Raw genomic sequence first — 14,646 nt, forward strand, 5'->3', positions numbered from 1 at the left:
CTTGGTCACCTCCTCAAAGAATTCAATAAGACTTGTAAGGCAAGACCTACCCCTCACAAAATCCGTGCTGGCTGTCCCTAATCAAGCAGTGTTTTTCCAGATACTCATAATCCTATCCCTCAGTACCCTTTCCATTACTTTGCCTACCACCGAAGTAAGACTAACTGGCCTGAAATTCCCGGGGTTATTCCTATTCCCCTTTTTGAACAGGAGCACAACATTCGCCACTCTCCAGTCCCCTGGTACCACCCCCATTGACAGTGAAGATGAATAGATAATTGCCAACGGCTCTGCAATTTCCTCTCGTTTCCCACATAATCCTAGAATATATCCCGTCAGGCCCGGGAGACTTGTCTATCCTCAAGTTGTTCAAAATGAATGAGTTGGACCGAAGGGTCTGTTTCCATGCTGTACATCTCTATGAATGCACTGGGTATCAAGGTGCATTCAGGATAGGATAAGGGGAAAAAAGTTCTATGTCAGTTGCTGGGAGCGCAGGATGCAGAATGCCAAGAGGAACGCAAATTGGGAGCAGTAGCAAAAACAGCATATTGCAAATACATTGGCGACTAAAAACTGCGATGCATTAAAAAAAACACATTTTGCAAGAGTCCCACTGGACCAACGGTGGGGTTGGAGGTCTAAAAGGGTAACAGCGGAAGATGTGGGTATTTGCTTGCCAAAGAGATACTTCTTTCTCGCCCCACCCACCCTCCAAAGCGGGTACTGTAGTTAAGGAGGTGAGGAACAAGAGTAAGTGCAGAATTACTGGGATGACCAGCCTCTTTGAAAATGGAAACAGAACTCCCCAGGCCCACATGAAACAAAGGGTTGGGCTGTGTACTGTGTCTGGAATGTCACTTACACCTCCCCGCCGAAGGTGGCGCTGCGTTTGGAGGATCACCCCTCTCCCCACCGCCAGAGGCCGCTGCTGTGCAGTGGAGAGGATTAGCTCCTCCCCGCCGAGAGTGTGGCGCAGTCTCTGGAGGACCTCCTCTTCCCGCCAGAGGCCGCTGCTGTGCAGTGGAGAGGATTAGCTCCTCCCCGCCGAGAGTGGCGCTGTCTCTGGAGGACCGCCTCCTTGCCTTTTGGGAATGATGCTGCGGTGTGTGTGCACAGCCTCCTCTCCGCCGGCTGGTGGCGCTGTCTCTGGCGAATGGCCTCCACCCCTTTTTGAGGCCGGTGTGTGGGCATTGGCTCATCTCTGCCGGGGGGGTGACGTAGTCCCTGGAGGACTGTCTCTACCCCTTTGGCGACGGTGTTGGGACATTGGTTTGTCCCCCTCGGACGGTGGCGCTGCCTGTGGACTCCCAACACCACCCCTTTGGGGATGAAGGAGCGACGCTTCTAATTAAACCTGTTGGAGTATAACCTGGTGTTGTGTGATTTTTTTTAACCTTTGGGGACGGTGTGGAGGCATTGGTTCCTCCCCGCCGGGGTGTCGCTGTCTCTGGAGCTGAAGCCTGAGCCTGGGTGTGTCAGTGAGTGCAGTCTTACAGGCATTGATGCATCCCCGCCGCAGATGGCGCTATCTCTGGAGGACCGCCTCCACCTCTTTGGGTGCAGTGAACGGGGGGGGGTGTCGTGGGGAGGCATTTGGCACCTCCCCTCCGGGTGGTGGCGCTGTGTCTGGAGGACCGCCGTGCCCGCTTGTTATTGGAGCTGGAGCCTGAGCCTGGGTGTGTCAGTGAGTGCAGTCCTACAAGCATTGATTCATCCCCGCCGCAGATGGCGCTGTGTCTGGAGGACCGCCGTGCCCGCTTCTTGTTGGAGCCTGAGCCTGGGTGTGTCAGTGAGTGCAGTCCTACAAGCATTGATTCATCCCCGCCGCAGATGGCGCTGTGCGTGGAGGACCTGCCGTGCCCGCTTGTTGTTGGAGCTGGAGCCTGAGCCTGGGTGTGTCAGTGAGTGCAGTCCTACAAGCATTGATTCATCGCCGCCGCGGATGGCGCTGTATCTGGAGGACCTGCCGTGCCCGCTTGTTGGAGCTGGAGCCTGAGTGTGTCAGTGAGTGCAGTCCTACAAGCATTGATTCATCCCCGCCGCAGATGGCGCTGTATCTGGAGGACCTGCCGTGCCCGCTCGTTGTTGGAGCTGGAGCCTGAGCCTGGGTGTGTCAGTGAGTGCAGTCCTACAAGCATTGATTCATCCCCGCCGCAGATGGCGCTGTGCGTGGAGGACCTGCCGTGCCCGCTTGTTGTTGGAGCTGGAGCCTGAGTCTGGGTGTGTCAGTGAGTGCAGTCCTACAAGCATTGATTCATCCCCGCCGCAGATGGCGCTGTGTCTGGAGGACCTGCCGTGCCCGCTCGTTGTTGGAGCTGGAGCCTGAGTCTGGGTGTGTCAGTGAGTGCAGTCCTACAAGCATTGATTCATCCCCGCCGCAGATGGCGCTGTGTCTGGAGGACCGCCGTGCCCGCTTCTTGTTGGAGCCTGAGCCTGGGTGTGTCAGTGAGTGCAGTCCTACAAGCATTGATTCATCCCCGCCGCAGATGGCGCTGTGCGTGGAGGACCTGCCGTGCCCGCTCGTTGTTGGAGCTGGAGCCTGAGTCTGGGTGTGTCAGTGAGTGCAGTCCTACAAGCATTGATTCATCCCCTCCGCAGATGGCGCTGTGTCTGGAGGACCTGCCGTGCCCGCTCGTTGTTGGAGCTGGAGCCTGAGTCTGGGTGTGTCAGTGAGTGCAGTCCTACAAGCATTGATTCATCCCCGCCGCAGATGGCGCTGTGCCTGGAGGACCTTCCGTGCCCGCTCGTTGTTGGAGCTGAAGCCTGAGCCTGAGTGTGTCAGTGAGTGTAGCCCTACAAGCATTGATTCATCCCCGCCGCGGATGGCGCTGTGTCTGGAGGACCGCCGTGCCCGCTTGTTGTTGGAGCGAGAGCCTGAGGCTGGGTGTGTCAGTGAGTGCAGTCCGATAAGCATTGATTCATCCCCGCCGCAGATGGCGCTGTGTCTGGAGGACCTGCCGTGCCCGCTTGTGGTTGGAACTGGAGCCTGGGTGTGTCAGTGAGTGCAGTCCTACAAGCATTGATTCATCCCCGCCGCGGATGGCGCTGTGCCTGGAGGACCTGCCGTGCCCGCTTGTTGTTGGAGCTGGAGCCTGAGCCTGGGTGTGTCAGTGAGTGCAGTCCGACAAGCATTGATTCATCCCCGCCGCAGATGGCGCTGTGTCTGGAGGACCTGCCGTGCCCGCTTGTTGTTGGAGCTGGAGCCTGAGCCTGTGGGTGTGTCAGTGAGTGCAGTCCTACAAGCATTGATTCATCCCCGCCGCGGATGGCGCTGTGTCTGGAGGACCTGCCGTGCCCGCTTGTTATTGGAGCTGGAGCCTGAGTGTGTCAGTGAGTGCAGTCCTACAAGCATTGATTCATCCCCGCCGCGGATGGCGCTGTGCCTGGAGGACCTGCCGTGCCCGCTTGTTATTGGAGCTGGAGCCTGAGTGTGTCAGTGAGTGCAGTCCTACAAGCATTGATTCATCCCCGCCGCAGATGTCGCTGTGTCTGGAGGACCTGCCGTGCCCGCCTGTTGTTGGAGCTGAAGCCTGGGTGTGTCAGTGAGTGCAGTCCTACAAGCATTGATTCATCCCCGCCGCAGATGGCGCTGTGCCTGGAGGACCTGCCGTGCCCGCTTGTTGTTGGAGCTGGAGCCTGAGCCTGGGTGTGTCAGTGAGTGCAGTCCTACAGGGGCTGAGCCAGAGAGAGAGAGAGAAGGAGGAAGAAGGAGACCGGCTGGCGTTGGGGAAGTGTGGCCGCAGGAGCAAAGGTGAGTGCAGAGAGAGAGAGAGGGGGGACGTGTAGAACAGGAAGGGGGAGGGGTGGTTGGACCTGAACTTGGGCCTTTAGCAGCAGAACAGCCCTGGGGTTGGGGGGTGGCTGGGCTCTGAGCTCTTGCATTGCACAACAAGCCCTGCACCAAAATGCAATGAGGAACCTGCAGCCCTGTGCCAGGAGAAGGAGCAAAGGGAAAACTTAAATTCAGACACTTTCTCTCAACTGTTGCCAGGTTTGTTTCGTCTTGGATATTTGCAATGTTTAACATCCCTTTTCCTTCATGGAGGGGGAGGGGAGGGTTTGCTTTGGTGTGTGTTTGCTGTGATTTCAGTATCACTTCCAGGTGCCTGAGCTCCTTTGAGGCAGAGAGGCGAAGGGAAGGGAAAGCAGTAACTGGTGGCGAGGACAAAAAAGTTAAATGTCACACAACACCAGGTTATAGTCCAACAGGTTTATTTGGTAGTACTGGCTTTCAGATAGCTCCTTCTTTATCACGTAGCTAGTGGGGCAGGATCATAGGACACAGAATTTATAGCAAAAGATCAGAGTGTCACGTAATTAAAATGATATATTGAACAAACAACTGCAATCTAGGTTTGTTCAATATAGCGTTTTAATTATGTGACACTGTGATCTTTTGCTATAAATTCTGTCTTATGATCCTGTCCCACTAGTTACCTGAAAAGGGGTACAGCTATGAAAGCTAATAAACCTGTTGGACTATAAACTAGTATCGTGTGGCTTTTAACTTTGTCCACTCCAGTCCACCATCAGCACCTCCACATCAGGACAGAAAGTGTGCAGGAACTCCACAGGGAGCCCCTGTGGACGGAGGATTTAGTTTAGGATAATGCTTTGATCCTGATATGGTTTATTAACTCTGTTCCTCTCCCCACCAATGTCACTAGACCCTGCTGAGTTTCGCCTTCACTTTCTGGCAGTTCTTCAGCACTTGTGGAATTTAGGTTTAATCTTGGAAGTTATGGAAGAATCCGTGCCAAAGCAGAGAGGAGGATGAACTGCTGATGCCTTGATGTCAAAATCAAGTCGGGTGGAGCTGTGGGGAGAGAGTGGTAAAGAATTTGAAAGGCTTCAAAGAAAACAAAACAGGGGGAGTGGGTTTACTGATTTATTCTTGCAGGCAACTGGCGTGGATTCGCTGCAGAATGTTTGTTTTCTGTAGTTCTAGTCATTGACTTATTCTGTGTACTGTGTCAAGAGTCCAAATAGCAACACGTGAATTGGGCTGAGGGAAGTTGCTTGGGTAAAGGAGAAGGTTTTGAGGTTATAGGTTAAGTTGAAAGAGTCTTGGTGAGTTGTTGCAGTGTGAGCTGTGGATGGAGAGTGTACCCTGCACCACTGTATGTTGCTGGTGGAGGGAGTGAATGCTTGTGGATGTGGTGCCAGTCAACTGGTTGTCCAGGATGGTGTTGGGCTTCTTGAGAGACTTTGTTCTGCGCTCAACCAGGCAAACGGAAATATTCTCTTATTTTTCTCTTCTCCGTGATTTTTGATTTGTAGATGGTGGACAGGCTGTGGGGAGTCAGGAGGTGAGTTACTCACCACCACATTTCCAGCTCCTACCTGATCTTGTAGCCTCAGGGTTTTTATAGAGTCAAACAGCACGGAAACAGACCCTTCGGTCCGACCAGTCCATGCCGAACATAATCCAAACTAAACTAATCCCACCTTGCTTGCGATTGGTCCATATCCCTCCAAACCTTTCTTATTCATGTACTTCTCTAAATATCTTTTAAATGTTGTAACTGTACCCAGATCCATCTCTTCCTCTGGATGTTAATTCCACACACAAACCGCTCTGTGTCAAAACAATTGCCCCCTCATATATTTTCCAAATCTTTCTCCTCTCACCTTAAAACATGTGCCTCCTGGTCTTGAAATTTATCATCCTAGAGAAAAGGCACCTTATCTATGCTCATCCTGATTTTACAAACCTCTATAAGATCACTCCTCAGCCTCCTACACTCCAGTGACAAATGTCCCAGCCTCCTTGCAACTCAAGCCCTCCATTCCTGGCAACATCCTGGTAAATGTTTTCTGAACCCTCTCCAGCTCAATAATATCCTGCCTATAACAGGGCGACCTGAACTGGACACAGCACTCCAGAAGGGGCCTTCCTATTGTCATGTACAACCTGATGTGATGTCCCAACTCTTATCCTCAGTGGTCTGAGCAATGAAGGCAAGTGTGTCAAGTGCCTTCTTAACCACCGTAAATCCTTGTGATGCAAGCTTCAAAGAATTATCGATCTGATTATGGTTATGCATCTGGTCCAGTTGTGTTCCTGGTTAATGGTAACTCTCAATGCTGATGTTGGAAGGCTCTGGCAATGATAATCCTGTTGAATGTCAAGGGAGATGGTCTGATTCTCTCATTGTCTGACACTGTAGCGGGTGAATATGACTTGCCATTCACAATTCTACATCTGAATGTTACTCAGGTCTGCTGTAAACAGTGCAGAAGAGATCCATCTCCTTTTAAATGGTTCCTATCCATGTATTTGTCCACGTATTTAACTGTTAACATACCCACCTCGACCACTTCCACTGGCAGCTCATTCCATATGTATACCACTCTCTGTGTAAAACGTTGCCTCTCAGGTTCCCTTGTATTCTTTCCACTGTAACCTTATACTGAGGCCCTCCAGTCCTCGATTCCCCAACCCTGAGTGCATTTACCCTCTCCATGCCTCTCATGATCTTAAACACTTCTATAAGATTCCTATTCAGTCTCCTACACTGGGAAGATCCTCGCTTGTCCAAGCCCTCCCAATAACTCAGCCTGTTGAGTCCTGGCAATATCTCTGTAAGTTCCTTCTGTGCTCTTTCCAGCTTAGTAACATCCTTCCTATAACAAGGTGACCAAAACTGAACACAATACTCCCAAGTGCGACCTCATCGGCGTCCTGTACAACCGCAAAATAACTTCCCAACTTCTATACTCAGTGCCCTGACTAATGCAGGCCAGTGTGCCAAGAGTTGCCTTCACTGCCCTGTCCACCTGCGACTCCACTTTCAGTGAGCACTGCACCTGAACTCCAAGGTCCCTCTGTACCACTACACTCCTTAATGCCCTACCATTCACCATGAAACTCCTCCGTTGATTTGACTTTCCAAAATGCAAGGCCTCCCGCTTATTTTTATGAATCTCCCTTCGCAATTTTCCAACCCCCTTCCCCAGCTGATCAAGGTCCTGCTGCAATTTTGTCACTGTCCATGATATCACCTGTTTCAGTGTCATCTGCAGACTTACTAAGCAGGCCTTGTAGATTCTCATCCAGATCCTTGATATAGATAACAAACAGTAATGGGCCCAGCATTGATCCCTGAGGCACTCACTAGTCACAGGCCTCCAGTCTGTCGAGCATCCTTCCACTATTACCTTCGGCTTCCTATCATCGAGCTAATTTGTCAGCTCACCTTGGATTCCATGTGATCTAACCTTTCAGAGCAGCCGACCATGTGGAATCTTATCAAAGGCCTTACTGAAATCCATACAGGCAACATCCACCGCCCTGCCCTTGTGATGGAAGGTCAGCTGATTCACTAACGTCCTTTAGCGAGGGCAGTCCGCCATTTTGACCTTTGTGTAACTCCGGATCTACAGTAACCGAGTCATGAAGTCATACAGCACGGCAAAAAGCCCTTCCATCCAATCAGTCCACGCCAACCATAATCCCAAACTAAATCCGTCCCACCTGCCTGCTCCTGGCCTATGTCCCTCCAAATCTTTCCTCTTCACGATTTTCTCTAAACGTCTTTTAAAAGTTGTACTTGAAGTTGCAAACCACCTTCTGTGCAAAAAAAGTTGCCCCTCATGCCCTTTTTAAACCTTCCTCCTCTCACCTTTAAAACTGACCCCCTAGTTTTGAGCTCCTCCGCCCTGGGGAAAAGACACCAGCCATTAACCCTGCCCGTACCCATTGTAAATCCCAATTACCTCAACCTCCGACACTCAAGTGAGTAAAATCCCTCTCCTTTCCGTCTGTTTTTATATCTCGAAACCTCCGTTTCTGGCCACATCTCTTCTGAACCCCCTCCAGCTGAAGAATATCCTTTCTAGGACAGGCTGACCAGAACTGGACTCAGTGCTCCAAAAGGGGCCTCACTCAACATCCTGGATAACTTGACGTGGGAGACCGTGGGTATTCAGGGGATAGACGATACATACTGGCCCTGTCAGGAGGCCCAGGTCCCTGAAAAGACCACGAGAGCTCAGTGTTGGATAGTGCTCCAGAAAGGGCCTCTGCAGGATGTTTTGCAATTCCATTCGGTGCTACACAAGCTGTGAGGTTGTTGAAACGATATTGCATCCTGTCGGTTTATGCTCTGTGTGGCCAACCTCTGCCAGATCCTTGGGCAATCCTCCCGCTTCAGGAATGCTGTTTGAAACAATCCGTTGAGGAAGTGGCAGCGGGGATTGTGAAAGGAGTGCTCCACATTGTTCTGGAGAATCAAACCATTACTGTTTTGTTGCTCAATCTAACGGGCAACCCTAAATCACGCATTGCATCAACCATTGCCCCCGCCCCCCCCCGCCAAAACTCAGGTTGACAGAATATCTTCAACATTTTAATACAGTTCGCGGAGACTCGTTAACAATTCTCTCAGCTTGGCATTCAGTCAGGAGCTCGGTACGATTACGATTTGAGACGAAACGGCAATGCTGAAAACTCAGCTCTGGCAAAGAATTCTAGATTAGAGTGGTGCTGGAAAAGCACAGCAGTTCAGGCAGCATCCGAGGAGCAGGAAAATTGGCGTTTCGGGCAAAAGCCCTTCATCAGGAAGAGAGACAGGGTGGGGAGATAAATGAGAGGAGGGTGGGATTGGGGAGACAGTAGCGTAGAGTACAATAGGTGAGTGGGGGTAGGGATGGAGGTGAGAGGTTGGGGGAAGGTAGCAAAGAGTACAATGGGGGTGGGGTTGAAGGTGATAGGTCAGGGAGGAGGTTGGAGTGTATAGATGGGAAGGAAGGTAGGCAGGTAGGACAAGTCATGGGGACATTGCTGAGCTGGACATTTGGAACTAGGGTGAGGTAGGGGAAGGGGAAATGAGGAAAGAATTAGCTGGACTTGAAGTCTTAGCGTACTCTCTCTCCATGGCTGCTGTCTGACCTGCTGTGATCCCCAGTGTTTGTTGTTTTCAGTACAGATCCCAGCATCAGCAGCAATTTGTCCCCACTGAGTACTGCACACCCTCCTGAAATGAGGGAGCCCTCTGAATGCAGCGTGTCATCAGAATTCTTTTAACCATGCACTGTTGAGCCATCAAACAGTCCTCACTTAGTTCACCCCCCAGAAATGAGCTATAATTTGGGTGGTGCTGCTGTGTGGGGAGAGGTGGCTGGGGGATTAGTGGGGAGAGGTGCACATTACCCTCTGTCAGCTCATCAGAGGCCGAGGGTCGTACACTCGGCTCTGAGTCAGGCCCCATCCAGCATGTACAGCCAGCAGAGTGCTGCACCGTCAACGCTGCAGTCGTTGACAGAAACACCCTGGCAATATCAATCATAGAATCCCTACAGTATGGAAACAGGCCCTTCGACCCAACAGGCCCACACTGACCCTCCGAAGAGTATCCCACGCAGACCCATTCACCCTCCTATCCTATATTTACCCATGACTAATGCACCTGGCCTACACATCCCTGAACACATTGGCAATTTAGTGTGGCCAATCTCTCCTAACCTGCGCACCTTTGGACTGTGGGAGGAGTCCCACCAGGCACGGGGAGAGTGTGCAAACTTCACACAGACAGTAGCCAGAGGCTGGAATCGAACCTGGATTCCTGGTGCTGTGAGGCAGCAGTGCTAATCACTGAGCTACCTTGCTGTCCACAGTATATCTTGAAAGACCCTAACCCCCCCCCACACCCCAGCTGGCAGCTGTTTGACGGAGCGAGAGAGAGAGCCAGAGCACCAGAGGCCTGGCCAATATTTTATCCCATGAAAGCCTCTCACGAGTTATCGAAGGGATTGTGCAGACGCATGACCGTTTGTGGGATCTTGCTGTGCTCAGAGTTGGCTGACTGCGCTGCTACCTCAGCTGCTTCGCGGGGAGGGAGCGCTCGATTGGCTGGAATGTGCTGCGCGACATCTCAGGGGGAGGGAGTGAGGGGAGACCGTGAGAAGTTCAGCTCTGGGTTTTGGTGGAGTCTCTTCCAAAACGGCCCTCCCCGGATAGCTGAGGAGCTGCGTTTTAGTCTCTTTTTTTCCGTTTCCCCCCCCCCCCTTAATCAAGCGCCTCCCGCTCGCTATCAGCGTTCCGAGCGGCACCTCGCCCTGATGGGCTCAAGCTGCTTCACCTCCCCGTCCACTCCCCTTCTCTTTTCGGATGTGACGCCATATTGAACAATCCCGGGGCGTGCTGATAAGGGGGGTACGAAGACCTGGCGTGTAAGCTGAGAGACAGACAAGGGGGTGAGGTCAGTCAAAACATGCCGGGTTTCAGCTATTGTAAAAATGCAAAACGTGTTGTCATGAAGGTGGAAGAGAGATGGTGGGGGGGGGTGGGGGGAGAATGTGCAGAAGTGTGAGAGAGATGGGGCCTGCGAGGGATCAGATCGTGTTCAACTGTCCGAGCGTTGATAATGTTCAGAGATGTGGGCGTTCCCAAAAATAAGGGCGCGGTTGCTGATTGCATTTCTGGAGCAGAATTTCCCCGTTTTCTGGGTTTACTGAGCGCCACAACCAGAGCGTGGCTGAGGAAATCTCCAGTCAGAAGGCGGCTGGTGCTGTGACCACCTGCCTGAACCACGTTTGGAATATGGCGTGCAGTTCCGGTCTCCTTCCTGTCAGAAGGATGTTGTGAAACTTGACAGGGTGCAGTAAAGATTCACAAGGATGTGGCCAGGGTTGGAGGGTTTGAGCTACAGGGAGAGGCTGAACAGGCTGGGACTGTTTTCCCTGGAGCGTCGGAGGCCGAGGGGTGACCTTGTAGAGGTTTATAAAATCATGAGGGACATGGAGAGGGTAAATAGACAAGGTCTTTACCCTGGGGTCAGGGGGTCCAGAGGGCATAGGTTTAGGGTGAGAGGGGAAAGATATAAAAGAGTCCTAAGGGGCAATGTTTTCACACAGAGGGTGGTACGTGTATGGAATGAGCTGCCAGAGGAAGTGGTGGAGGCTGGTACAATTACAACATTTAACAGGCATCTGGATGGGTATATGAATAGGAAGGGTTTGGAGGGATATGGGCCAGGTGCTGGCAGATGGGACTAGATTGGGTTGGAATATCAGGTCGGTACAGACGCTTTGGACCGAAGGGTCTGTTTCCCTGCTGTTCATCTCTATGTCTCTCTCTGTCTCTGTCTCTCTCTCGCATGCTGAACAGCTCAGAAGCGGGTCACTGATCCTGTCCTGTCTGCCCTGACTCTCGGAAAGTGGCACCTCATCCCGTTTCGCACTCTCCGAGTAATCCAGTGACTTTATTTCCCCTCTGTCCCTGTTCTCGGTGCAGTCTGAGCTGGTCTGTGTACGCTGCCGCTGCGTGCCTAAATTGTTGCTGGGATTGCAGAGGCTGCCTCCTCCCCTGAGGCCTGGTCCCGTATCCCTGGTCGGAGAGTCTGGTGTCTGCTTTGAGGGTGTGGAATCATAGAGATGTACAGCACGGAAACAGACCCTTCGGTCCAACCCATCCATGCCGACCAGATATCCCAACCCAATCTAGTCCCACCTGCCAGCACCCGGCCCATATCCCTCCAAGCCCTTCCTATTCATATACCCATCCAGATGCCTTTTAAATGCTGTAATTGTACCAGCCTCCACCGCTTCCTCTGGCAGCTCATTCCATACACGTACCACCCTCTGCATGAAAACGTTGCCCCTTAGGTCTCTTTTATATCTTTCTCCTCTCACCCTAATCCTATGCCCTCTAGTTCTGGACTTCCCACCCCAGGGAGAAGACCTTGTCCATTTGTCCAAAACATGATCTTATGAACCTCATAGGAAGGTGTGGAATTTGATTCCAAAAGGCCGAGGGGGCTTGTGTAGCGCAGCTTACAGTTACCAGAGGTCTCCAAAGTCAGCGAAGTGTTTTCGAAGTGCAGTCGCGGTGGTAATTAGATTAGATTCCCTACAGTATGGAAACAGGCCCTTCAGCCCAACCAGTCCACACCGACCCTCCGAAGAGTAATCCACCCAGACCCAATTCCCTCTGATTAATGCACCTAACACTACAGGAAATTTAGAACAGGCCAATTCACCCTGACCCGCACATCTTTGGACTGTGGGAGGAAACCGGAGCACCCGGAGGAAACCCAGGCACTGGGAGAATGTGCAGACTCCACACAGTCAGTCACCTGAGGCTGGAATCGAACCTGGGACCCTGGTGCTGTGAGGCAGCAGTGCTAACCACTGAATCACCGTGCCACTCATGGGGGGAAGCAGAGGCGGTGATCAGGGTGAACTCTCCCTGTGATGTTGGATAGAGGCTCAGGGGCCCTCTCCCTCCCCCCACCCACCCACCCACCAACCAACCCCAGGGGGCGGAGGGGGTGAGGGGGGGAGTGACTGCATACTGTGGGGTCCCTCCTCTGACAGGACAGGCCGAGGAGCCCCTCTGGAGATTAATCCTCATGATTTCAAAGAGTGAGTGAGCGCATGTACAAGCAGAGGCTGGTGCCCACCCAGTGGTGGCTCCTGAATGGCCTCAAATGCCAGTGAAGCCGTCCTTCCTGGAGTGGGAGGGGACGGGATGGGAACATGTGTTACAGCCCACCCCCACTACCCGCTGTTTACAGATTACGGTGTGGCTCCCTTACACCCAGGCGGTACTTGCAGAGTTCTGCTGCCTCACGTCTGGGGGCCAGAATGGAATGGAACCCCCATGGTGTGGAAACAGGCCGCTCGGCCCAATGAGTCCATACCAACCCTCTGAACAGCATCTCACTCAGGCCCTTCCCCCTGCCTTATCTCTCTGATTCTGCGTTTCCCATGGCTAATCCACCCTAACCTGCATGTTCAATTCAGTTTAGTTCCATTCCTTGGACACTACGGGAATTTAACGAGGACAATCCACCCTGACCTGCACATCTTTAGATTGTGGGAGGAAACTGGAGTACCCAGAGGAAATCCAAGCAGACACGGGGAGAATATGCAGACTCCTCACAGACAGTCACCCGAGGGTGGGATCGAACCCGGGTCCCTGGCGCCGTGAGTCAGCAGTGCTAACCACTGAGCTGCCAGGCAGATTAGTGTGCGATGCAGAGTGCAGCCATCAGTGTGGGTTCAATTCCCTCACCAGCTGAGGTCACTGTGATAGACCGCCCTCTTGGACCCCTCCCCTTGTCTGAGACCGTGGTGACCCTGAGGTGAAAGCGCCACCAGTCGTCGGAGCAGTTGGGAGAATAACTGCATCGAACCAGCAGGGAGGTGCTGATGTTGTAATGTCACTGGGCAAGAAATCCCGAACCCCAGGATCGTGTTTGATTTATTATGCTCAGGGAATGGGGCCTTTACTGTTAATTGTACTGAGAGCGGAGTCCACCATATTGCTATCGGCCTGGAGTGGTGTATAGGCCAGACCAGATAAGGCTAGCAACATGGAAAATCAGAGCAGGAGGAGACCACTCGGCCCTTGGAGCATGCTCCGTCATTCAGCGGGATATTGGCTGATCATTATCCTGCTCCCGTTTTCTCCCCATTCCATTTTGCGCTAGGAGCTAACTCTAACTCTTCCTTGCAAACCTTCAGCGGTTTGGCCTCAACCAAGTTAATTCCAGAGCCTCACCACTCTCTGGGTGAAGGCATTTCTCCCCATGTCAGTTCTAAAAGGTGTAAGGTGCACCTTACACTGTAACCCCTGGCTTTGGACTCTCTTGTTATCGTGAACACACTTCCTGCATTTAGCCCGCATCCTCCTGTTAAAATCTCTACAGATTGCTATGAGGCTCCCCTCATTCTATTAAAATCCAGCGAACACAGTCCTACCCTGATCCAATCTGTGTCACTACATTAAAAAAAACTGATCATGTAGCTGACTTTGGGTACTGAGAGTGTATTTTACCCTGCTCCGTTTCCCCCCTGACAAGGGGAACTACAGTCCTGCCTCATTCTATTCTACATCCTCTTTGCCATTCTTCCTGAAGTACAGTTGATCGTAGATATTTTCGAAACAACCTGCTCAGAGATATTACTGCACACTTCTGGAGGGGTAGGACGTGAGCCTGGTTCTCCTGGCTCAGAGTTAGGGACACTACCACAAGACCTCTTCCCTCCATTGTCCTTGACGTTCTTCCCCTAAAGTGTGAACCCGGCTGGTTTTTACAACAAGCAGCCATGGTCGCAAATCTTTGCATGGGCAGCAGAGACAGTTTCTCTCCCTCCTCTGTGCACACCCTCCACGATTCAGCCTTCTTTTCCAGTAAATGAAGTCCGAACGTTTGCACTGAAGTTGAGGACTGCGTTGATGACTGAAGTTCCGCATCCCATTCTTATGAATCTCTTCTGCACACTCGGTCTCCAACATCTTCGCATCCTTTCCCAGAAGTGAATGCAGATGTCCTACAGAGGGAGGGCTGGTGTCATTTACAAGCTCAGCATGACTGGCTCCCTATTGCAGTTTATGCTAATGAGTCTTTGTCATATACTTTATTAACTATTCCCTCAACCTGTCCTACCACTTTACTGACTTGCGCACATCATCGCCTCTGATCCCGTACTCCCTTTAGCGTTGTATCCTTTGCTTCCTTCTGAAATGACTAATTAGGGATAGTCGACATGGCTTTGTGCGTGGGAAATCATGTCTCACAAACTTGATTGAGTTTTTTGAAGAAGTAACAAAGAAGATTGATGAGGGCAGAGCAGTAGACGTGATCTATATGGACTTCAGTAAGGCGTTCGACAAGGTTCCCCATGGGAGACTGA

The 14,646-nt window shown here is 51.9% G+C and overlaps 1 protein-coding gene across 3 annotated transcripts in view; it reads left to right on the forward strand.

The window, feature by feature from the left end:
• The first annotated feature begins 3,589 nt into the window (after window positions 1-3,589).
• LOC132832903 (flotillin-1-like) overlaps window positions 3,590-14,646 on the forward strand; it is a 47,035-nt gene continuing 35,978 nt past the window's right edge. The window contains exon 1 of one of the 3 annotated variants that reach the window (XM_060851136.1): window positions 3,590-3,754. The gene's annotated coding sequence lies outside the window, so the exon portion shown is untranslated. Of the gene's footprint in view, window positions 3,755-3,894; window positions 3,995-10,182; window positions 10,206-14,646 lie in introns of those variants that run through there. The other 2 variants (XM_060851137.1, XM_060851138.1) reach the window with 2 other exon arrangements.

This window comes from Hemiscyllium ocellatum, chromosome 35 (genome assembly GCF_020745735.1).
Source record: "Hemiscyllium ocellatum isolate sHemOce1 chromosome 35, sHemOce1.pat.X.cur, whole genome shotgun sequence".
Classification (NCBI taxonomy): domain Eukaryota; kingdom Metazoa; phylum Chordata; class Chondrichthyes; order Orectolobiformes; family Hemiscylliidae; genus Hemiscyllium; species Hemiscyllium ocellatum.